The sequence below is a fragment of the Blennius ocellaris genome, assembly GCF_963422515.1.
Source record: "Blennius ocellaris genome assembly, chromosome: 4".
Classification (NCBI taxonomy): domain Eukaryota; kingdom Metazoa; phylum Chordata; class Actinopteri; order Blenniiformes; family Blenniidae; genus Blennius; species Blennius ocellaris.
The window spans coordinates 28,834,879-28,858,772 of NC_137653.1; the positions used below are offsets into that span (position 1 = coordinate 28,834,879).

Below are 23,894 nucleotides of genomic sequence, written 5' to 3' on the forward strand. Positions count from 1 at the left end.
GTCATTATGTAAAACGGGGATACGTCTTAAAGGTTTTAAAGTGTACTTACTGAAATGACGACTTCAGAGTCAAATTCCTGAATAAAACCTTTATGACAGCGGCACTTCAGTCTGGGCGTAAATCTTTGGAACAACGTGCCTTTAAGAGCTCCTGCGCCACGTTGGCACGCAGCCGTCTCTTCATTAAGACACATATTGAAAGGTGAATGTTTGACTTCGAAGGCTCATCACCGCAGTTCAGACTTGTCCCAAAGAAATCCCTCATGTTGTTTATTAATAACTCAATGCTCCTGTTTTTACACTTTCACCACGTGAGCCGATTGTCACAGTTATATAAAGTTATATGAAGATAGCATTGATTATTATAACTGAGATGGTTTATTTGTTTAATCTTTTTTGTATTATTATTCTTTTTTTAACAATAGTGCTTCAGTGCAAAGAAAAAAAATAGAATTTGAATAAAACATCTCCCTCCAGAGAAATGATTTAAAGTAAGAGGCCAATATCCAAGAAACGACCTTCTTTTTATCCCAGTAATTATTTTTTGTGGAAGTAATGTGAAAACAGTTGTACTTTTCAGAAATATGTATGTGATGAAATTAGGTTTCCACGTCAGTCTTTATGTAAATACGTAAACAGGTTGACAGAGAAATGAGCAAAACGAGGCTTGAATGTTTAATATTTAAAGGACTCATCATCACCTGATACCCTCACATATCCAGTCTTCCTTAAATTGTCTTTAAATCAGTTTTTAAATTTATTACGGGAAAAAAAATCAAATATAGAGCTTTTACTGACCATTTTTTCATCACAACATCATCTCGGAAGATGCAACGTGCATGTTGATTGGCTGCAGGAACTGTCAATCATGGTGATAACATAGTGATCGCATAGCATACCGCGAAGATTCAAACTTAAATACAATTTGTAAATTTCTAGATCCCATTTGGTTCAAAATTCATACGAGTCATGTTCGCAGCCTGTGTTATTAGCCTGTGTTCACAACAACACAGTACCACAACCTCATGTAAAAACCCATTGTCACTGTAAAAAGGATCAACGGTACAATTCTACAAAACAGCAGCATTTGAACAGGTGAAATCCAGAAAAACCAACATGTGAAGAGAAGCAGATTGAACAGATTAGGACAGAATGAGACAAATACAAATCTAAACTTCTGCACTTTTTCAATCAAACATTAATGTTCTGGAGCTGCAAAACACATTAATTTTGCTATCGAAGAAAGAAAATATAACGGTTTAGGCTGCATTCATCAAAATTGAGGAACGAAAAAAAGTGGTTTTGTTTGTCTGAAAAGTGTGGGTGACTTTCATTTAGCTTTTAGCTACGTTGCGCAGTGAGACTTCTACCTGCCACAACTTCCAGTCACCCAGACATGGAAACTACACACACACACCACATCAGGAGAGCTATAACACAGTACATTAATGTTTTCTACCTGTACATTTATGCTGCCGAGTCCCACCAGAACAGCCCAGGACCCCTCTCCTAGTTGGACTATTACCTCAAAGCTTTGGTTTATAGATTCAAAGAGGTTTCTTAGTCTACATTCACTCTGCAGGTATTGATGCTTTGATTCAGATTTTTTCGCGTCATCGTTCACTTTACAGTTTAAAGCTGACCTCTGCTGTGGAAACAGGATCGGACCCGACATTTTCAGTCCCCAGAGCACATGCGCAGTAGACGGCGTGAAGCCACGCTGAATATGGATGACAGGGTTGCCAGATATGACTCACTGTTTCCAGCCCAAACAACTAAAAGCTCACACACCTGTGTAGGAATCATGATTAAACCATAAAACTATTCTATGTGTAATAAAGAACGCACCATGAACACACAAATGCACAAAATATACAAAGTCAAAAGGTATGAGAATTTATCCCCTCCCAATCGGAGGATACTGCTAAATCTGGCAACACGGGTGAACGCATCTAGATCCATTTTCAAGTGGTTGTGAAATAAGAGTTGACAAAATCTAGGCAAAATGAGGAGGGAAAGAAGTAGAATAAAGAAAAAACAAGAGCCCAGCTTGAACATTGTGGCGGAGCTGCTTCCTCCGGAGTTTATCAGTCACACGTCAGTGACGAAGCAGTCGCCTGTAGAAACGTACCCAAAGTGGAACCACATATGATGGAGGCCTGGGTCTGGATCTTTCACACACTCACAAAACAGGTTGGATAGGAGTCACTTGTCCTGGTTTTCTTTGACGTGACAAAGCAGGCAACGCTTCGGCCCCCGTGATCATCTCCCCGCTGATGATCGGTGTCAGTCAGACATGTTTGGACAATTCTTCACACGGTTCAGTCGACAAAACCTTTTAAGGGAAACTAAAAAAACCTGGATCATTCATGAAAAGTCCTCAGTTCGTCAACTTTTTCTCATTTATAATGAAAACCATCATGAACTAATTTGATAAAGTCAGACAAATCAGTCAGTTGCCTTAAGCAACTGATCCAGCCATGAAAAAAGTACAGTTTGTGAGGGATTTCTTTCATGTCATTAATGTCCCGTTTTTTTGTTTTTTTTTAGCATCCCAGTTTTAAAAGCTGGTGGAGTTGTTAATAACTGCACTCGTATATAATTGGAGTGTTTAATGCTCTGGCTTGATCATCTGCTAGATGTGAGTGTGTAAATTAGCTCCTGAATGTCCTGTTTTACCTCCGAGTGACCGAGGAATTGTCGTCATTCTTCCCTCTTCTTTGTTATTTTGTGAATCTCATTAGTTTTGCTGCTTCTAGGAAAGTACTTGTGTCCCGGCGGGATAAAAGAGAGTAATGATTCTCCGCTTGTTCACTTGCTCGTCATGATAATTGAACACAACGTATTTGTCACAGCGCAGTAGCTCAGGTTATTGGCTCCGTCGCCTCACGGCGAGGGGGTCCCAGGTTCAAATCCAGCAGGCTCCTTTCTGTGGGGAAGTGTGTCTGACAGTCTCAGACTCTTTAGATCAGGCCGCTCAGATACCGGCGCTGCTGCGAGGGGCCACTTCTGTTGGGGTTGGGGGCCTCACCATAGGGGGTCATTGAATCGTACAGACACACATTCACCACTTCCCAAGGGGTTGTCTTAAGAATCAAATGGAGGGCTGACCTTGATTCATTTGGCGGATGATTTGATATAAATATTACAAAACTGATTTTTAATCTGCACACACTTTTTTTTTTCTTTTTTGTTTTAGTGCACATGAAAGTGACGTGACGCAAGTCTTTCACTGAACAAAAGTCCATTTCCCTGCTGAACACAAACTGCTGACCTGCACCAGGTATGTAATAAAGACTGCACACACACACACACACACACGCACGCACGCACGCACGCACGCACGCACGCACGCACGCACGCACGCACGCCTCCATCTACCATAAATGAAATGTGCTTCTGCTTGTTTTATGCCATTATTCTTCAAATGTCAAAAACATTTAACTTCATCTGTCATTCTTTTGCTTACTTTCGTTTTTGTTTGTTGGATAATTAGTTTATGCTTACATCTGAAACGCACTGCTCAGGCTCATTCATATCGTATCGATATGAGGATTGTGTTCTGTCATTATGTCATCGACAACCCCCCCCCCCCCCCCCCCCCCCCCCCCCCACCCCGTTGTTTGCGGCAGCAATGCTCGTCTCTAATAAGAGCTGCAACAGGAGGAGATTACAAAAACAAAAACTGTTCTGACACTGAAGGCTCTGGATCCACAACAAGGATTGCCCTCGCTGCTGAACAGGACAAGGGGGAAAAGAAAAGCCACACACTTGATATTGTCTACAAACAAGTTGAAGCTGGCTGATGACACACACTTCATGGATAAGGACTTTAAGGCAGTTCCAGTAAAATACCGGATGGAGTCTATCCTGATTAATTAAAAAGATGCAATGTGATTTATTACCACTGGACGTATTTACATGGTTGATAATTGTGCCTCTCTTTAACAACTGATTGCTCGATCAGCTCAGTGTTGAGCAGCAACGCTGCTGTTTTCATCATGGAGGCTTTTCCTCAGCTTCCACACCAGAATGTTTGTGTTTGTGTTTCAGGATGAGATACTTTTTGGGATTGAATATTTGACATGAATTGAAAGGAATATGTTCTCAATCTCTTCAGTGGCCTTTCTTTTTCCCCTCACTTTGACTTTGTGACCGAAATCTAAATGCATGTGCCGTTCTGCTCCGGTGTGTCTGACAACTTTCTCCACCAGCAGCTCAGTGGCATCAAATTTAATTTTCACTCAGTCCTGTCTCTGCATGGACTCCAGAAAACACAAAAACACTTCTGTCCCTGGCAAATTGTTCTTCATGTAAAGACACTCTAAAGCATGCAGTCATGCAGACTGACGGCCTCGACCGACACTAGCCAATTGATCAATTGCTATTTGCATATGTTTGAAGTGGTTTAGTTAATAGTTCTGGGTGAAAACCTTGAGTATAGTAGCTGTTTGATGAATAAGCAAAGAAACCCCACATAGTCTGATAAATGATTCTACGTGTACCTAATTAAGTTAATGTATCTCTCTGGACACATAGTCTCACATTATGCAGGATTTTAGGAGGGGAAAAAAAGCCTAATTTGATTTAATTCTGATTATAACATGATCAAGGTCATACGTGAGCTGGAAACTCTCTTGCGAGCCGGAGAAGGAAAGAACGAGCTCAGTCTAGGAGGAAGAGGGAATTGTCATGTGGTTTGATCTAAAGTGGGAGAAGAAAACATGCATTTGTCATTATGGCTTCTCTCGTTTATTTATTTATTTACTTGGAAACGAGTTCAATAATTGATGTAGTGTGTTCTTGTCCTGATGAGTTGGGGGGGGGGCTGCCTGCAAGGTGGGATTCGCTTCACGTTGATCTGAGTGTTTGGAGTTATTGTAACTGGTGTGAGTTGGTGTATGAGACGGACATAGAGATCAAATCCATCCCTCGAAAGAAGCTTTTTGTTTGACATCGGCAGCTGTGAGTGACGGCGGCGTTGGGAATCATCAGTGACACCGAACACATTTACTGCTTCCAAATCAAATTGTTAATGCGCTGGAAAAATGTGTCAGCTGTTTGAATAATTGATACCAAAGTGAGTGAACCAATAAAAGGTATAAATATTTCATCGTCGTGGGATGTGATTGAAATGGCTCGTCCCAAATTGGATTACATGACGCACAGGAGAAGCACCGGAGGAGACACGCTGAACGCTGGTGTCTTTAGCCTCCATGTTTTCCGTGTTTGCATTTTGCACTTGACTGTTTTGATCCCTGGAAACAATGCGAGCGTTGCACGCTTCCATTGATCAGTTGGTCAATTGTGGTCCATACGTGTAACTCCACGGTGTCTCATTTCATCCAAACACTGTATGGGAAGCTCAAGAAAGACAGAAACCACTCAGTAACCAGGAAGTCAACATTGTGCTTTCATTTTTTATTTTATTTGCATCTCACAAAGATTTTAAAAACAATATAATCTAGCCTTTTTTTACAGCTAAATGAAGTAAAACGGGTAAAGCAGACGGAATAGTGTGAATTGCAAAAAAGGATAAAATAGCTTAAACTACTCTGATGATAATAATAATAATAATAATACAGTTAAAATGGTTGAGCTAAGATAATTGAAATTGCTAGTGAAAAGGGTTTTTTTTTTTCGAGAAAAGGGGAAATAAGAAAGCAGGGAAAAGAAAGGAAAAATTGTAGAAAATAATAAGAAAAAAGTAAAAAAAATGTTAGTACTGTATAGCTTAAATGGCTGTAACCACGTGGAAATCCACAGCGGCAAAAACAGTTAAGCAGCAAATGATTATCCAGGATGCATAAAAGGAAAATCCATGAAAAAAAGGAAAATCTCAAAAAAATCACAACTGAAGCTAAAAATGTAATACAATTGCAAATTGCCTCTATTTTGTATAGAAGTAGTGTTTGATCCAGACAAATTTCTTTGATGGAATAGTGTGAGAACTGCTGGTGATTATATGAAAAGGCCGTCTATCTGCATGTTGGTCACAGACTTATACGCCAGGCGTCGACGACACCATGGAGACTCACGTACTTTACTGGTATTCCCTTTGTTCCCTGGAAACCTGCTCTACAAACTTGAGTCGATAAATAGATGGATACACATGTGGGGATGAGAGTGAAGGTATGGTTTGTAGAAATGTGCAGTGCATCAATACATTGATGGATGGTTTTTGCTCCATCAGGTCAGCTGTAACCTGTTCAGTTCTCTGAATGGGTTGTTATTATTGAGCATCAGTTCTGATTGGACTGACTGCATTTGAGGTTTGTGACCCACATTCATTTCTTTTGAAGTCATTAGCCTTGGGGTAAGTCGTGTTATACCAGAATATTCTGTTTGGTTGCAGTTCAACACTTTGTGATTGTCTGATACTTGTGATGGGATCCCTTTTTATGCCTGATTCATACGTAACCTGGGAGTTTCCCAGAGTCCATTGCAGCTCTACGTCTCTGTGTGCGAGCATCATTTCACATTAGGTGTTGTTTACTTGCACTTGAACGCTTGGTGTTCTATCTTGATGCTGTTTCATGGCTCTGATCCTTTGACCTTCAGGTAGGAATAGAACTTTGATGCTTGCGCTGAAAAAAAATGCCAGTTGAGATGTTTTATCCTGCAGCACAGCAGTGTAAAGTTGCTTTTGGCTGTTGTATCTGATGGTTTCCTGGTGGCATAGAGTTCCGTACGCTGAGAGCAGAAGTAGAGAAGCGGTGGTAGATGTTCCCGGGACGCAGCCGAGGTGACTGATGTGGTATGAAGCAGGGTGGGTGGTGTGTGAAAGCTCCTCCACTGCAGCTAATTAGGAATGTGGAGGACAGACATGGCAGCACTGCGGTGTAATATTTGCCTTCTCCCATGGATCTGATGAGACATTAGATCCAAGGTGAAGTTCAGCGTGTGATTTCATATGCTTTACATGTTGCATGCATATTTAACGGTGGGATGACTTTGAGATCTTGCTTGGTTACATGTGATACATTATTCAGTTCGGCTCCGGGGCGTCTCTGTGGGACCCGCGAACCAATCAGATGGATCAGAATTGACACTAAAAGCCGTCCGACGCAAGAGAATTCGGCCGAAAAATTCCTCCCCGAAGACGAGCGTCAGCAGCTGACATTAATTGTTCGTGTAATCTGAGGGAAGCCCTGGTGACCGTTTCGCTGCAGCGCTACACACATTGGTCTTTCGTGCATGAAAGATGTAATCCAGTCATGTACACACTTGTAATTAACATTTACACTATCAGATCAGTTTAGAAAAGAAGAGCTCGGGCAACATTTTGTGAAGGCGCCTTGTTCGATCCGTCTTCCCACAATCCAATACAGCTTTACTGTTGGTTACCAATGTTAAGTCAACTGTTGAAAACGACTTGGTTTTACTACCAGAAGAGATGATGAGAGGTCAAAGCTCGGTCTGTTGTACCAAAGATTTATGTGCAATCGTTGATTTTGTTAGCTTACACGCTACAACAAAATCGTAGGTAGGGTCATTTTTTTCACCGTGAAAAATGTTTCAGGTGATCTTCTTTTACTTCCTTTTTCTTTTTCCAGACCCAATGAGATATCTAATCATTGCAGCATTCCCATTGTTGTTGCAGTGTTTAAATGAGCAAGTTATAGGTTTAAAGTTGTATTTCCTGCTGCTTGGTAGAACTACTTTAGACTCCTCTGAGCTTCTGACACATCTCACTCACGACCGCCTCTATGAGCACTTCTGGTCCAGTTTCTGCCCCCGTCACACCAGCGCAACTGCCCTCATCAAAATCCCCAACAACCCGGTTCACTCTTCATCCTCATCCTCCTTGATCTGAGTGCAGCCTTTGACACCATTTCTGTCCCCGTCATCCTCCGTAGACTTTCGTCTATCGGCATCAATCACACCCCCCTTCACTGGTTCCACTCGTACCTTACAAGCTGCAATCGGTTCATTCAGCTTAAGTCTTTCACATCTGACTCCTCCTCAGTCACCACAGGTGTCCCCCAGGGCTCTGTCTTGGGGCCTCTGCTTTTCATCATCTGTCTCTTCCCCCTTGGCCATATCTTCCGTAAATTCAAAATCTTTCGAGACTGATTCATGGAATATACCCAGCTATGCATTGCTTGCAAACCCAGTTCCACTTTCCCACCCTCCTCACTCACCGCCTGCCTTTATAACATACAATCATGGTTCGTGTCAAACTTTCTCAAAGTAGACGGCAATAAAACTGAAATCCTTATGATTGGCACCAAAACCCCCTTATCTAAAGTTGAGTTTCTCACTCTCCATTGACAGATCCTCAGTTTCCGCCTCCCCTCAGGCTAGCTATCTGGGTGTCATCCACAACATTTCAATCTCACATAAATAACGTCACTGTGTCTGCTGACTTCTACCTGCACATCTCCACCCCTCCCTCACCCGTCATACCATCGCCATGTTCGTCCACAGCCTTGTGAGTTCCTGCCTGCAGAGTTTGCAAATGATCACACAATAACAACCGTTGATACACAACAACTAAACACAAGACGTTCATTTTCATGGTGGTCATTCGTTCTTCAGTGACTGTCGTGACGTCTGCCCTGGCGCAAGCAGTCGTGGCGTAATATTGATATGCTGATACGATAGGAAGGCGTGCTTTATTTTGAAGGGCCGGATGCTCTATTTTAATTCCTGGCTGGTGCGATTTGCTCTGTGTAGATTGAAATGTGGTGACAACAGCAAGCAAGGAAAATAGACTCGCCGCCTATCTTTAGCGCTGCGTTACGCCATGGCGTGAGCAAAACACAATGCGGTGTGACCAGTGGAATAACAGCCAGTGACTAGAAGGGGGACAATTCAATGTGCCTGGCGTGGCGCAGCCACCACACAGGCAGGGGAATCTGGGGATCATGCATGTAGTCACTCAGACGTTCAGACTCGCCTTCGACCTTCAGACATCATTGATCTTATCTTGCAGTGAATTTGTAAATAAAATGCATTATTACTTCAACATCTGCATGTGATCAGGAATGCTGACGTTAGACTTGGACTCCAGGTTTTTGTTTTCGGATAATGTCTGACTGATAACGGTATTTGGAGCTGAGACACACTCTTACTATACTATATATGCCATTAACTCTTTTCTTAAAGTTTATTTATGGCTAAAGAATCCAGCTTGTTGGTGCTGGTCCAGTGGTACCACACATCATTAGTATGATTATTGATGATCCTTTTAAAGAAGTGGATGCTGTTGTTGGGCTCCACAGTGTGTTTGCAGTGCTTCAGTTAACGAGGCCGCCTGTGAGAAGCCTGCAGGATCCAGGTCTTTTTGTCCAGACGTCCTTCACAGCATTTCCTCCCACTGTCTGTGCTTTGGCTGATCAACAGAAGAAAAAAAAAAAGGGCCTTAAGTCTCACTGCTATATTTTTCTTTAATGTTCGGCCATGCTGTTTACCACTTTGATGCCTCACTCTTTTATTTTTTTGGTTCCTTTTTGGTGAGTGAACACTTTACACTTCACCTGCAGAAGTGTCCAGATGGATGGCAGGGAGCATGTGTGTGTGTTCCCATGCCATCTGCTCATTATCTGCACGGACCCCCCACTCCTGGAGCCTGCTATCGCCTCTCTGGGGACAGAGTCATATAAGACGCACACACTCACACATCCACACACAGCAACAGCAGCCAGATACAGTCCGGATGGGGAAGGTTTATTTTTATCTGTGCCTGCATAATCTGTCCTGAGACAATCGAAAACGCACAAAATCCTTCAAACAGGCAGGCCACGGTCACCTGGGGACCTTTAACATTACTGTAGGAACACTACCTTCCTTTCTGTTGCATTTAGCAGCCAGCTTTAAAAGAGCTCCACATAAAAGTGGATCTAATCTGCACATGTAAACCTACCCAATGACCTCCAACTCCTGCTGATGGTACCAGTCTGATGGACAGACATTAGAATTTACCTGCCACACTACAAGGCTGAGATAAACACTCACACACCGCTGATTATAAGCCTGTGACAAAGTTGAGTTTTCACCTAAACTAGCCAACTCCAACCAGGCTAGGAGTCTGCATATTCATATCTAGAACATATAAAGTAGAAACGGTGAGAGGACACCCGAAAAGAGCGAGTGAATTGTACTGAGTTGACAAATCAGTGACACATATTTATCTGTTTTGACACCTTAATGAGCAAACAACCTGCCAAACGTGGAAAATGGACACGTTTTCTTAGTAAAGTCAAAGCTGAGTGGACACTAAAACAGCCAAAATACTAGGGCTGGACCCGATTATCCCAATATCCTGTGGTTGTGGTGGCATCTAGATATAATTTTTTTAGATCTGAATAATCATAGTGCTGCGCTCTGAGGCTCCTCTCAGCTTAATCTTCACTTTCACTTTCACACAAACATAAGGTCAACATAAGCCGTGGAAGGCTCCAATCTGGCCCCACAAACCATCGAGCAAGATGGTTATATAGGGTTTATAGAAGGTTTTTTTTTTACATTTTACTCTATTTTGCCTCTGAATGTTTCATTAAAATTGACTTCATGTTGAGATTGCAGTCATTTTCAGTACGGGTTGTTTGATCTTGCTAAACTATAGACAATCTCATAACGTACAGTGTGCAAAACAACAAAGAAACCTTCAAAAAAAAACTTTCAAGTGTAAATTTAAAGATTATTATAGCAATATTTTACTGGTCTGGCCCACTCAAGGTGAGGCGGGACTACACGTGGCTTACTGAACTTATTAGTTCAGTTATTTGCTTTTAGAATAAGTATGTTTCTTCTGTAACATATTTGGTGTTTTGTTCATTTAATATCAACCAGTCTAACAATTTGTCCTCATGACCTGTTCCACTGAAATGAGGACGCCTGTCTTAAGGGGACACCAGTCCTACATCAGGGGTTTCAATATATAGCTGATGATTATAGCTTATAATCATGTTCATTAGACATTCATTAAACCCACATTTAGTCACAAACACAACTGCTTCTGTGTTTCCCAAGTCTACTTTTTCTACATTAGTGATGTAGAGTCTTTGTACAAAGTGTGTTGCATAGTTCCAATTCATTATATATTGTATAGCTTTGATAATAGTTTGAATAAATCAATTACAAAGGCATTTAATGTTATCTTCAGGACCTATACGTCTCCGTGCTGTATTACCTGTTTTTTTCATTTTTGTTTGTTGCACCACAGAAAATCTTCCAAACAGACTCTTGTCTTGGAATAGCATTTATTTTTCAGTGACAAATAAGTAAAGAAAGATGATTTTTACCTGACTGTTTCCACTCCTCAAAGCTTCATCTGAATTGTGACGAAGTGCCGTTTTATCAGGTGACCGGCCTGATAAGTCTATCAGATCCTTTCAGGTCAGTCACGCCCCTCGCCATCTGATGGACTCAAATGTGACATTCCTATTAGAAAATTGTAAAAATGAAAATGTTGAGATTCTATTATTAGTATGCTAACCCCAAAATAAATGACTCAAAAACAAATATGGTTTCATTCAATGTGAATTTATTATTTATTCATCTGATTTCTGATGAGATGTTTGCAAATACCAAAGCCACAGTGGAAGCCGTAAATAGTGACGAAGGTTTCAAAAGGTAATACTGCTGAAATGGCAAATAGATCTCAGAGATGTAGATCATTGGTAACATGGACGTCCATGATTCACTGGTGCTTGTGAGTTAATATAAACAAACCTTTTCTGTGTGACACCTCACCTGTATAAAGAAAATTGAACAGAATCTCATCTTGTGTCAGATCCTTACCCATGCTAATGTTCTGTCCTGTGTGTACATGCACACTCCTTTTATAGTAACTCGTAACTGTTTTTTTTTTTTTTTTTTTTTTAATCAACTGGAGTTGAACTGTTTGTGTCCAGACTTAACTTTACACCAATTGCAGTTGGTTTGCTGATGTGTTGCTGTCCAGGGTCAATGCTAATTTAACAAACACGCCGCATGCTCATGGGCTTGTTGGTTTGTGTGGTGAGGTTAGGGCCATGTGTGGTGTGATGCTGCCTTTCAGCAATTAGAAAATGATAGCACCATTCACCAACTAAAAACCAGGTGTTCAGTCAATGAGGCGATTATTTCTTTTTATGGGATTGGAGCATCGGCTTGAGCTCTCGTGTCAGCGGTTCACATTAAGCACAAACCTATGCACAAGCAGATTTCACTCATTCCTTTATGTTGAATAAAAATGCGCTGCAGTGTCTCAGTGTGAATGTCAGAAGTGGTTAATATTTAGACATGTCACAAATCAATGCAATGTTAACGTTCACCGTGGCAACCCTGAAAGGGAACTTGCTGACCTTTCATCATACAGTGTGTGTTGTCCTCTGGACAGACCTCCAGCAGTAAACTAACACAACATAATTCAACTACGTTCTGTTCTATATCATTAGATAAAACAACAAAAAAACATCATCAGTAAGGATGGGAATTGATGAGGTTTTTACAATTCCATTTTTAATTCTGCTTAATATTTGGGTTCTTTATTGATTCTCATTTGGAAATGAAACCTGCAGTATTTCCAGCAGAGGATGTGTTAACATTGTTGCTGCTGCTGGGTTGAGATTCACTCTGGAGCAGATTGAAAACGCAACATTGATTAAAAGTTACCGCTGCTGTGTACACACATTTCTGCACATTTGTCGTATTTCCTCCCTTTGATGAAACGTCCATTTAGATTAGAGTTCGGTCGTCACAGCAGCAGTTCCACATTGCACAAAATAGTTAAAGACAGCATAGAGAGAACACATAAAGAACAGACGATATATAAATAGATAATTAGATAAATATATATGTGTATATGCAGTGCTTTGTAAGTATTGCAAGTTGCCCTGTTGTCATCCATGGAAATGGAACCAAACTTTTAAGTGTTAGTGCCACTCTGGTTACCATGTTTCCCGCTGAATGACATCACTAGGTATGTGGCGTAGCTTGCGTAAGCTGCGCCACATACCTAGTTTGCAATGACTGGAATCGCTATGGGAATCGTTTGCAAAATTGGCAAACGATTCCAAGGAATTGAACCACTGGGAACCGATTTTCAATAAGAAGTGGTTTTCGATTGCACTTGTTTCTCTTTACTTCAGCGCAAGTTTATGTGACATAATGTTCTTGAGTGAAAACTGTTCACTTTTACTGTTTCTTCTGAACATTTATCTATTTATGCTCTGTTCATGTAAAGAGAGAAAACAGAACTTTATTTGAGAAGGAGAAACGGCACATGTGCACGACAGTTGGGGTCCTGCATTTGTTTATATGTTCTTATTTAGTACACCATCATCTGCATACATAGAGACGCTTATCTTGCAGCAGATTCTGAGCAGAAACAAGCAAGTGAGGTTAAATGGTGAACCCAAAATGTCTCTAATTGTGAGTGTGATTATCCTGTGATTCACTGGTGACCCGTCATTTGAACCTGCCTTTACCTGTCCTCACCAGTACTGGCCCATACTTAGCTGGCATTGGATCCAGCGCCCCTCAACCCTCTACAGGATTAAGCCATATGATGGATGGATGGAATTGTTTGGGTGTGTGCATGTGTGGTTGCCCCACAAAAAGATTAAAAAAACAAAAAACAACAACCAGTGGCTTCTCAGGCAAACAACTGTTATCAACATTTAAGTCTTTCTGTGCTGATCAGAAGTGCAAGGCTGCTTGCGTAAGTACTGTTGTCTGTGTGTGTTTCTGTTTTCACCATTCACATTGTTCCACCTTTTGTGGACCTGTATATTTTGACTTGGTAAACTAAGCACAGAAATCGGTATGAGCAGTGTGTCTGTGCACTTCTTGAACTGTGGCATTGTGTTGCTGCAGGCTACAGTTACTGCACTCCGCCATGAGTTCACCAAACTTGACACACCCCCATATACATAGATATACTGTATATGCGTTGGCCTTTCAGCCATGAATAGACTGTAAAGTGCGTGGCTGTACTGAAAATCATTTCCTCCAGCAGACTGTTTAAAGGGATCAGAACACAGCGAGAACACAGTTTGTTGTTGCAGTTTCTCCGAGCGCTCTGTGAAGATTATCCAAAGGCAGAGTGCCATCTGCCTCCGGATAATAACCCGCAGAAATCTGCAGCATCAGCTTGTGTGAGCTGGGTGGCAGCGATTTGTGGGGTGAAATAATCAGCCCTAAAAAGAATGAAAAATGAAAGCATCACAATCTCCCTGTTTTACAGTTTGTCATCCAGCCCAAACACCATCAATTTGTTCTCTGGCCTTAATTCTGCTGTATCTGCTGCACTCTTATCTGTGCAGGCCCAGGCCCACATTCTGACTAAATATGAAGTTCCATCGTATTTTCACTTCGTTCACGTGTCAAATATAGACAATTTGCCAGATTTTTTTTTCTCCTCTTGAGAGACGTGTGCAGGTAGAGCAGAAGGAGTCAACCTGCAGCAGTCATGAAGCACAACAGAAACGATTGAACTATTGAATTCTTGTATGAAACGTCTGCCACCGGCCGTCAGGGTCACAAGGAGCGTGAAAGGTGAAGCAGCAGCTGACAAAGGACACATGTTGGAGCTGTTGGAGTGCGTGGAATTTGCTGAGAAAGGCTGGAGCTCTACCTACTGTAAGCTTCCTTGCCGACCAGGACAGTCTGGGAACTCGGTTGGATTGTTGGGGGAGGTTGTTTGGTTTGCTTTCACACTGCATGTTTGATAGCGGACAAACTGCCTGGACAACATCACACAATAACAGCTGGTCAAATGAACACTGACCAGGGAGGAAATAAAGAAACCTGACTCATTTGTTGGTCTGGACTGAAAGTAGAAAGCTAATGGTTGGCCACCATCAACCGTGAAATTTAGTCTTCAGAGCCTTCAGAAGCCAAACACAACCTTCTGGGTTTTGACCTGTCATTTAAATTAAGTCATCATATTTTACGTCTAGTTTGCAGCTTTGCATCTGTTACGCTTGTTTCTTACAATGACAATGAGCTTTGAATTATTTCCTGTGAAACTTACAAGGAAAAGGGCATGCTGGGAAAAGACAACCCCCTTTTGTTTGCTAAGAAATGACACCCTGAATGTAATGTGCACATTATTAACACAATAAAAGAAAACTTATTTTTGTATTTGAGTGAAGTTTAAGGACACTTGATGTTCTGCTACAAATGTTGGCATGTTACTGCATGTAAATGAATGAATCATTGTATCACTGCACGTTTTGAGTAGAAAACCTCTTTCTTGAGTGTCTCACAGGTCAAAGTTCACAAAAGTAGTTTGAACTTTTTTTTAAAAAGTATTCAGAATTTTCCAAAATGTTTTTCAGAAAATATGAACATAAATTTTGGACAACTGTTGGAAAGAAGGAAATATAAAGAGAGGTGTTTTTTTCTTATGAAGGCGTGAACTACAAAATTATAGAAGAGCTCTGATATTTTTCTATTTTTAATTCTCTGCAACAAAAGTGTTATGAAACGTTAAATAAAATATGAGAGGTTTTTTGACAGCGTTGGATGACGTGTTTGAAGGAGTACTTCATATGTCTTACTCTGTCACAGTGGCTTTGGAGCTTCATAGATTCTGTCTTTGTCTCTGGTGGTGTGGAAGCTGTTCATAAGGGGAGAGGAGACAATTCTTCATCTCACTTCACTTCCACAACCTTGTCACATCTTCAAGGATGTTAAAGGCCCATTTATGCAGGAAACAAGCATGAAAAATGGCATTTTCAAGTTTAAATAGAGATAATGTCACTGCTTCTATACCTCCATGTGACCAACGTATTGGAATGAGAGTTTGATGATCTGTCTATTTAAGACACTGTTCTGAGTTCACACACTTGTGGAATACCAAGAAGAGGAGAGTGATTTTTTTTAGAGTAATGAAGATGAAAGTCTATGACAACTGCCACAGTGACAGCAGAATCTTATCCCATGAACCGGGTTCAACATAGCTGGATTACCTCACCGATACCTGGGTTGAATTACCCAGACATGCACGATCATGATCAACGTTACTAGGAAACTGATTATCAACTTGTGAATGCAACTCCGGGTTTTTCCATTGGTGTTTGTGCATATGCATATAAAAGGGGCGGGAGTTTCCAGCATCTGACCAATCGCAAACTCTGCACTGCATCTTTTGGAAGGGCTGATGATTAATCTTCAGAAAATATGAAGAATTCAAACATTTCATCCAGGTCAAATCCAACACTGTTACTGCAGCAGAAGCCAGGAAGGAATGTGGGCAAAGAATTCCCAACTCTGTTGGTGTGTAACTTCATGAGATTATAAAATATTAAGTCATCGGACAACTGACAGTACTGTGATCACGCCACTTGATTTCATAACAGCAGAAACATGTCGGGTTTCTGTTGGCTTATTAGGTCCTCGCCATAAAGTGCTTGTCCATTCCAAAAAGTCACGTTTCTGCAGTCACGCCAGGCGTGACCATTATTATTATTGTCATTATTACAGGTCAAATCTTGTGGAGCTAAACGGACCTAGGAACAAGTCAAGAACAAATAAAAAACAATCTTCAAAGTCTCAGTGACAAGGCTTCATTTTATTTTGTCAAAATAATTGCTCCAAACAGCTCTTTCTCTCATAAGCACTGCTCTCCCATTCCCACCACCACTGAGATTGATATCAAGCAGTGGTCTGTGGGCTTGTTGACCACCTACTACCCCCTCAGGACTCTGGCAGAACTGCGACCTTTAGTTCATGTCTATGAACTTCCAGGAGAGGGATAGAATTAGCTCTTAAAGGGGTCATACAATGCAAAGTTCACTGTCTACTGATTTTCCAACATTAATAATCATCCCCTTACTGGGATTGATGCCCCAGGAGTGAAGAAAGTGTGTCCTCTCTCTCCCTTTCCTGTTTTGTTTTTTTTAAAAACTGTGTTGCTCCAATGAGCAAGTGAAAAAGCAAACACTGTATAGTGTCATCAGGGGTTTAGCCAATCAAAATCAAGGTAGACCCTCCCTTTCACCCTCCCACGATTATGCAACTCTGCTCTGGCACATGGCACCACGAGAGGAAGTACTTCCTCCTCTTCCCAAGATGAGCCTGTTTGGGCGGAGTCAGTCCAGCTCACACAGACACAGCAGAGTCTGAATGTAGCTCCTATGATCCAATGATCTAATGGAGGGAAAATCAAGGAGAAGCCTGATTTGGGGCAATAAACTGTTGCTGGACCAATGAGACATGTCAAAGTGAATAATATGACCTCTTTAATGTATTTGTTTCTAGCTTGAAGCAAAATGATCCTTCAGGGTTGAATGCTCAGAAGCCGACAATATTGTACTGATAATAACACACTTATGATTACACACTGTAAGCAGACAGAACTTCAGTTTCTTGTATAAAAAAAAGTTTTGATTAAACTTCTGTTTGTTTTACACTCGAAGCGTGCTTGCTTTGTTAAAGCACTCGTCCGTGCAGGCGCACTGTTGAATCAACTCCCACAGTGTTGACTCAAACACTGTTTTTCTGGGTTTCTTTAGCTCTGCAGAGTTAAATTACCACTTTCAAAATAGTTCAGTATTCAACACTATGTTCCTGTTTTCAACTCAAAGGCAAAGCAGCACTGAAGGCAGAAATATAAAATATTGATCTGAGTTACAATCACAGTCATGTGACTTTCTGGTTCTCTAACTGCGAAGATGATTCCACTGCTGGATTAAAAATTGGTACATTGGATGAATATTAGTAATATTTAATCTCTAATATTAATATTAAGTCACTCTGAATCACTTTTTAACTTTCCTTCCAACACAAAAAGTCAAAAAGGAACCGGTTTATTACAAAAGAAGCTCAATAAAGGTGATTAGAAAACAATAACTGAGTAAGCCCATGTGAGTGAAGTTATTAATTAAATTATTTGCAGTTGGGGCATACTGATCCTGTCAGAAACTTGTTGAATTTCATGCTCACACAAATAGATTGTGCTCTTGCTTTGCTGGTTGTCAACCCATAATAACGCCATTGTGTGGACAGTTGCATTAAATAAGCCTTTTGTATCTGTAACACCCCGTTGACCTATGAAAGGTAGAACACACAGAATATCACCGAGAGAAGTCGGAACATAAAAGCTGTAGAAGATCAGCTGAGGAAATGTTTCCCATCACAATAGCAGCAGCTGAGCTGTTTCACACCTCGACATGTCATTCACACGCTGCACATTGAAGGATTAATGAGCATAACCTGCTTGAAACGTTATCTGTGGCCATGATATTCTGTATTCATGGAGGCAAAGGTGCACCATCCATAGGTGTTTTTATTATACATATATCTGTTGGACTTAATCCTTTGTGTGGAGTGCATGAGTGCATGCAATATCATGATTTCACTGATGTTCATGTGCTCAAACTTCATAGATCAGGCCTAAAATTAGATAAAATCCCAACGAGGGAGTTCAAATCCATTCATCCATCCATCCTCTGGTTCAGTTCATCCACACTGAGCTCGTGTGGAGCTTGATCTGAGCCCAGCGGACCAGGATGCACCTTGAACTCACCGAGTCACATATCCACTCGATATAGAATCATCTGGTAACCTCGCAAACACTTTTCTAGCGAAAAGTTCAAATGAAATGTAGAAATGTTTCCCCTGGTCTTTGAACTCGACAGTTATTGCTGTGCTTGTGGAATTAAAACTACGGGAAACTACCCGTCCCATTTAGGACGCTGGTTTCTGTTGGAAAATGCAGCGACACCCTGCCAATATGTTAAGACCTCATCAGTATGGCCTCAGGGCACTCTTGTTTGTGTGTTTTCAACAGTATTATATGTGCCACGGTTAACTGCTTTTGAAAATATTGTATGTTCCATATCTCAGAAGGTCTCAGAAGAGTCTCTAAGACCTTCACCGAAATTGTGTAAATTACTCAAACAGCAGTGATCCTTTGAAGTTTGAAGTTCTGCCATTGTATTTTGTTCCACTGCTGGAGACCAGCAGTGGAACAAAATACAATGGCAGCTCTTGTTTGCAGATATTTCCAGCAAAGTATCTGTGGAATGCTTGTGCTGGGCCTTTATACGAGACATTCTGTCCGGTTCTTTATATATATTGATGGAGGAACAATCATTTGTTCAAATGGAAGTGAATGGCCTGAAAGTAAACTGCGTCAGCACTCACGTCGCCATAGCAACAAATGCAAGAGGACATTGATAATCAGAGACTGTGTTTTAACCTTTACAGGTATTTGACCTTTTCCTCTAAGAAAGCTCTGCAGTTACACCTGGGTAGGCAGGAGTTTCACCGGTTTCACAACTTATCGGTGTGTGTAGAGCGAGCCAATTTATCACCCATTTTACTGAACTGTCAGCAGAGGCAGCACATGTTCAAAGAAAACACCCGCTGGTGTATTCGGACTCCACCAGTGTCCATGCATGGATTGTGTGAGGGTCATCCTTGGATTTCACAGCATGTTTCAGCTCGTGCTATCAGTGGCATGAAGACGTCAGAGGTTCAAAAGCACTTTGCCCGTGACACTGAATGAGTGGTTATGCAATGAGATCCCAGAATAACTCGGTGTAATAAGCTATCTCATAGGTCAATCTGTAGAATGCCACCTGAACAGACTTGAACATCTGTAAAGCACCATGCTGTAAGTCACATGTAGTGCACACTGCATGAATAGTAATGAGAGGTGAGGACAAAAAGAAGTTGCAAACATCACAAACTAAGACAGGTTAAACATTGATGGGATTTCTGTAAAAAGTAATGCTTTTTTTTTTTTTTTTATTGCCAGTGCTTTAATTCCCTGACTATTGAGTCTGTTAAGCTCTTAACCCCTAAACATCCATAAAGTAGCTGCATCATTGCATCCTGCCAGGCAGGACCATATTGGAATGCATGGAATTGTTATTATCATTGCGCATGTGTCTGGCAAAATTGCGGCATAGAGCCCTCCACTTTGTTTTCACATTTGTAACAGAGTGTGTAACATCCACTCCAAGCAAGATGTTTAACAGGTTTCACCTGTGTCCAAGAAATCTGGATATGCAGCATGTCGAGCCACAAAAAAATGTTACCGACAGCCATACCCTAAACCCAACAGCAAGTCTGGCATTTTACCTTATGAAACACATGAAACACAATCCTCCGAGGCATTAGGTCCTCGAGACCTGAAATTTGGCAAAAATATAGAACAGACCTTCCTGATAAAAACAAATCAAAATCTAACCAAGATCCAAACACAAACTCTAGCTCTTCGATCATGTCTTGCATTTTTCTGTGTTATTATTAACTACTTGACTGTATTCATTTTAAATGTGGTGTTGTGAGTGTAAAATATGTTGACGATAACTCCTGGTGAAACTGAATTTTCGTTAAAAGGCATGTCCGTGGTGGCCCTCTGAACTTTGACTTGTCGGGTCTGATGGACACGCAGGTCCTGCAGGGAGCTGCAGGCCCACGCTGGTGCCGCGCTGAGGAATCTGACACCGGGTCATTTACATAGCAGCTGTGACTTGATGTTTTGCTGAGTGGAAGGGGACTGGCGAATCAGCGTAACAGAAATGAGACGTTTTTGCACTTTCGTGTCATATTGTTAGCCCACATCTCCATCGCATTCTGACATGGACAAAACTTTGGCATGACCTCAATATGCGTGGGTATGCGAGGACCCATTCAATGCTGCTTGCAACTTTAAATTGATTTGTATCGTTTTAACAAGTTTTGACTTTGTCATGGTGAAATAGTTCAATACTTCAATCACTTTTCATTGTAAATGGAGTTGAGATATAATGATGATGATGATGATTATAATAATAATACTAATAATACATTCGATTTCGAATGCACTTTCCATTTAAAAATCTGCAAGTACTACAAGCACATTAAACATGAAGCAACACAAACCCCCAAAATTACAAACTCAAAGAGTCATTAAAGACAGTTAATAGCCTCATTAAAGAGGAAGGTCTTCAAATGCTCTTTAAAAGAATCCAGTGTGTGTGGTCTGTGTAAGGGAGGTAGGATGAGGCCTTAAAAGAAGATGACACTGATTTACACGTTCAAATGATCATTTTTAAAACCAAATGCAATTTATCAACTTACAATGAATTAATAACCAGCATGTGGAGCATGTTAGATTATAAATGAGGACTTCACTCTTTTACTAGTAGAATCGCTGGATTAGTCTGGATTCTCTGCCAGTCCAGCAAAATAAATCATGTAAAACAAATGTGCATTAAGTAACATTTTCTCTGCACTTTTTCCCCACAATTACTAGTGATGAACTGATATGACTTTTCTAAGGAGTACTGATACGAGTACTTAAATGCCATGAAGACAGAGGGACAGACCTCGCTGTGTGCTGCCACATGCTCCAGCTCGCTGTTGAGGAGTGCATCAATCAAACTGTGATCATGTTTAGCATGTAGCATCGCTGGTGTGTTAGCATGTAAGCATATAGCACAGCTCAGAGGAAAATCAATTGCCCAAATATCTCTGGTGATTTAGTTTCTGGTGTTGTTCCAACTGGTTTTCACTTTGTTCATGATATTTTGGCAGAACATAGTTTACAGTCTCTTACTTAATATCAAAGAATCTCCAAATTGCACACTTTTGCACACTCTCTTATCTAGCTGCTGCCGATGCGATGAGCTGCGGAATCATCTCAGACCTTCAACATGTCAAACTAGCCGGAGCATGCATGGCTAGCGAGCTAGCAGCAGCGTGGTTCATCCATATTCTATACTGCCAATATCCTGTTCAGGGTCTTGGGGCTCAGCAGCTAATTCTCAGCTGACTATGGATGAGGACAGGTACACCTGGACAAGTGGGACCATGCTCAGTGCAGGTTTATTATTCAGATAGAGTGGTCCCTTGTTTATTGTGGGGGTTACGTTCGAAAAATTACCCACAATAAGCGAAATCCGCGAAGTAGTTAACTTTTTTTGTTGTTGCAAGTATTATATATGTTTTAAGGCTGTAAAACCTGTCAACACACACTTTATACACTTTTCCTCAGACAGGAATGAACATTTTCTCACATTTCTCTCTTGTTTAAACACTCTGAAAGTTCAAACCTTCGTAGATTTTAAAACATAAACATAACTCTGCCTTTTGACTGCGACTGGTGCAGAAGGTTTTCTTGATATTGTGGGTTTTTTCAGGAACAAAACTTGCAAACATACAGCACTTCAGAGTCACACTGCTATCGATCAGACATTGATGTATATGTATATGCAATATGTATTTGTATATGCACTATGTATATGCAAGTCCAATGTATTCACGTACATGAGACACGGCACGGAGATTGATTGACAGGGGTCTCCAGTCCCTTAGCCAATCAGGACACAGAATACAATGTGCAGGTTCTCCCTTAGCCAATCAGGACGCAGAACACTGCGTGTTCATTCGCCTTAAAGAAAAAAAAAAAGCATGCAAAATTCGCGAAACAGTGAGGCCGCGAAAGCTGAACCACGTTCTAGTGAGGGACCATTGTATTTCGATCCATCAGAATGAGATATTTCTGGTCTTTTGGATTTCCTGTGAATTCAGTGTGAGTGATGCCTTGAAGAGAGAAAACAACTCTGGCACAGACTAAAGACCCTTTCTTTCTGCTGTTTTTTTTCGATACCTCCAACAGGTGTTTTCAGCATAAGATAATCTGTCTTTTGGCCAAAGTGAGCTGAGGAAATGCAGAATGATGAAGCAGAGCCGGTCACACTATCTGTCTTCACTCTGTCGGCTCTGGCAGCTCTGTTTGGATCAGCAGACAGATAAATAGAGAGAAAAGTGACAAGATGATGTGTGAGTCATGTTTCAGTGGTTTTGTCCAGCAGCTGCAGATCACATATTTCTACTTCCCTTTCTCAGTGATGCAATGCATTTACGTTTCCTTCAAGGAATTTTATTGAATTAGGAACACAATGCCACTGCTTTACAGAGGTGAATTAATTAGATTTGTTGGTCCAAATTTGAGGTCAAATTCACAATATTTCAGAATGTTGACAGACTCTTGTGGATGACAAGGATCTTCTATTTCCTATTTTTTGACAAAAAGATTTTCAGAGTTCCTTTCACGTGTTTGTGACCACTCAGCACAACTACAGTGCTATTTCATGAAGGCCAAAAGGCTGATAAGCCTGAGTCAACAATGAGGGCAAAGAAAATTCAAAGCTACCGACCAATCTTTGGGACTTGTGAAAAGAATTCCACTGAGAGGAGATATTTACACATTCTGTGTCGACACACACCAAACATTACAGAAATATAAGTCTTATTACAACACACATATGTTGTCGCATACTAATTAAATCCCAGAACATACACAGACATATCTACTAATCTGCTCATGTATTCAGAGATAAAGAATCTCCATGTGCATGCACACGTCCTGTGCTGTCATATTTGACCCAAGTGGAATGCGCAAGACGCAATGCTGCCTCATGTCCTTTGCTTGGACCTCTCATAGCTATGGGGTTGGAACTCTTGACTGGAAGCTTTGAAAACAGGAAGCTTTTCACAATTTGTCTTCCTGAAGGATTCCTTGGTTTTTCCTGTTTGAAAAGTGAAATGAGTCTTCTCTGGTTGTTCCTCCCAAGTTCACAAAGGAAGTTCTCTGTTTGAAATTCACAGATAAAATGTGTCCAGGACTTCTCTGCTCAGATATCGTGGAAATTCAATAGAGTTCATGATTATTCTGAGCTTGAACTCCCAGAAAAAAAGACTCCTTGTCTTTGTTTGGACTCCTGCAAATCAGCATGGTTTCTTGCACTTCTCTGCATCCACCCTGGTAAAGGTTCTCTGTTTGGGCCTGAAGGAAATTCCAGTTGCTTCCCTTATGGGTCTCCTCAATAAGCCTTTTCCAACTCCTCTGTTTGGACCTCTAAATTTCACATGAATTATATTTCTCTCTATCAAACCACATAAAAAACTGTCGTTGGCGGATTTCCATTTGAATTTCGATAGCATTCAAGCTTATTCTCTGC

The 23,894-nt window shown here is 41.0% G+C and overlaps 1 protein-coding gene across 1 annotated transcript in view; it reads left to right on the plus strand.

Moving 5' to 3' along the window:
• Positions 1–23,894, plus strand: part of fhit (fragile histidine triad diadenosine triphosphatase) — a gene marked incomplete at its 3' end in the record, with an annotated part of 462,951 nt that overhangs the window by 12,396 nt on the left and 426,661 nt on the right. Inside the window, exon 2 of the mRNA XM_080494450.1 lies at positions 3,200–3,283. The remainder of the gene's footprint in view (positions 1–3,199; positions 3,284–23,894) is intronic.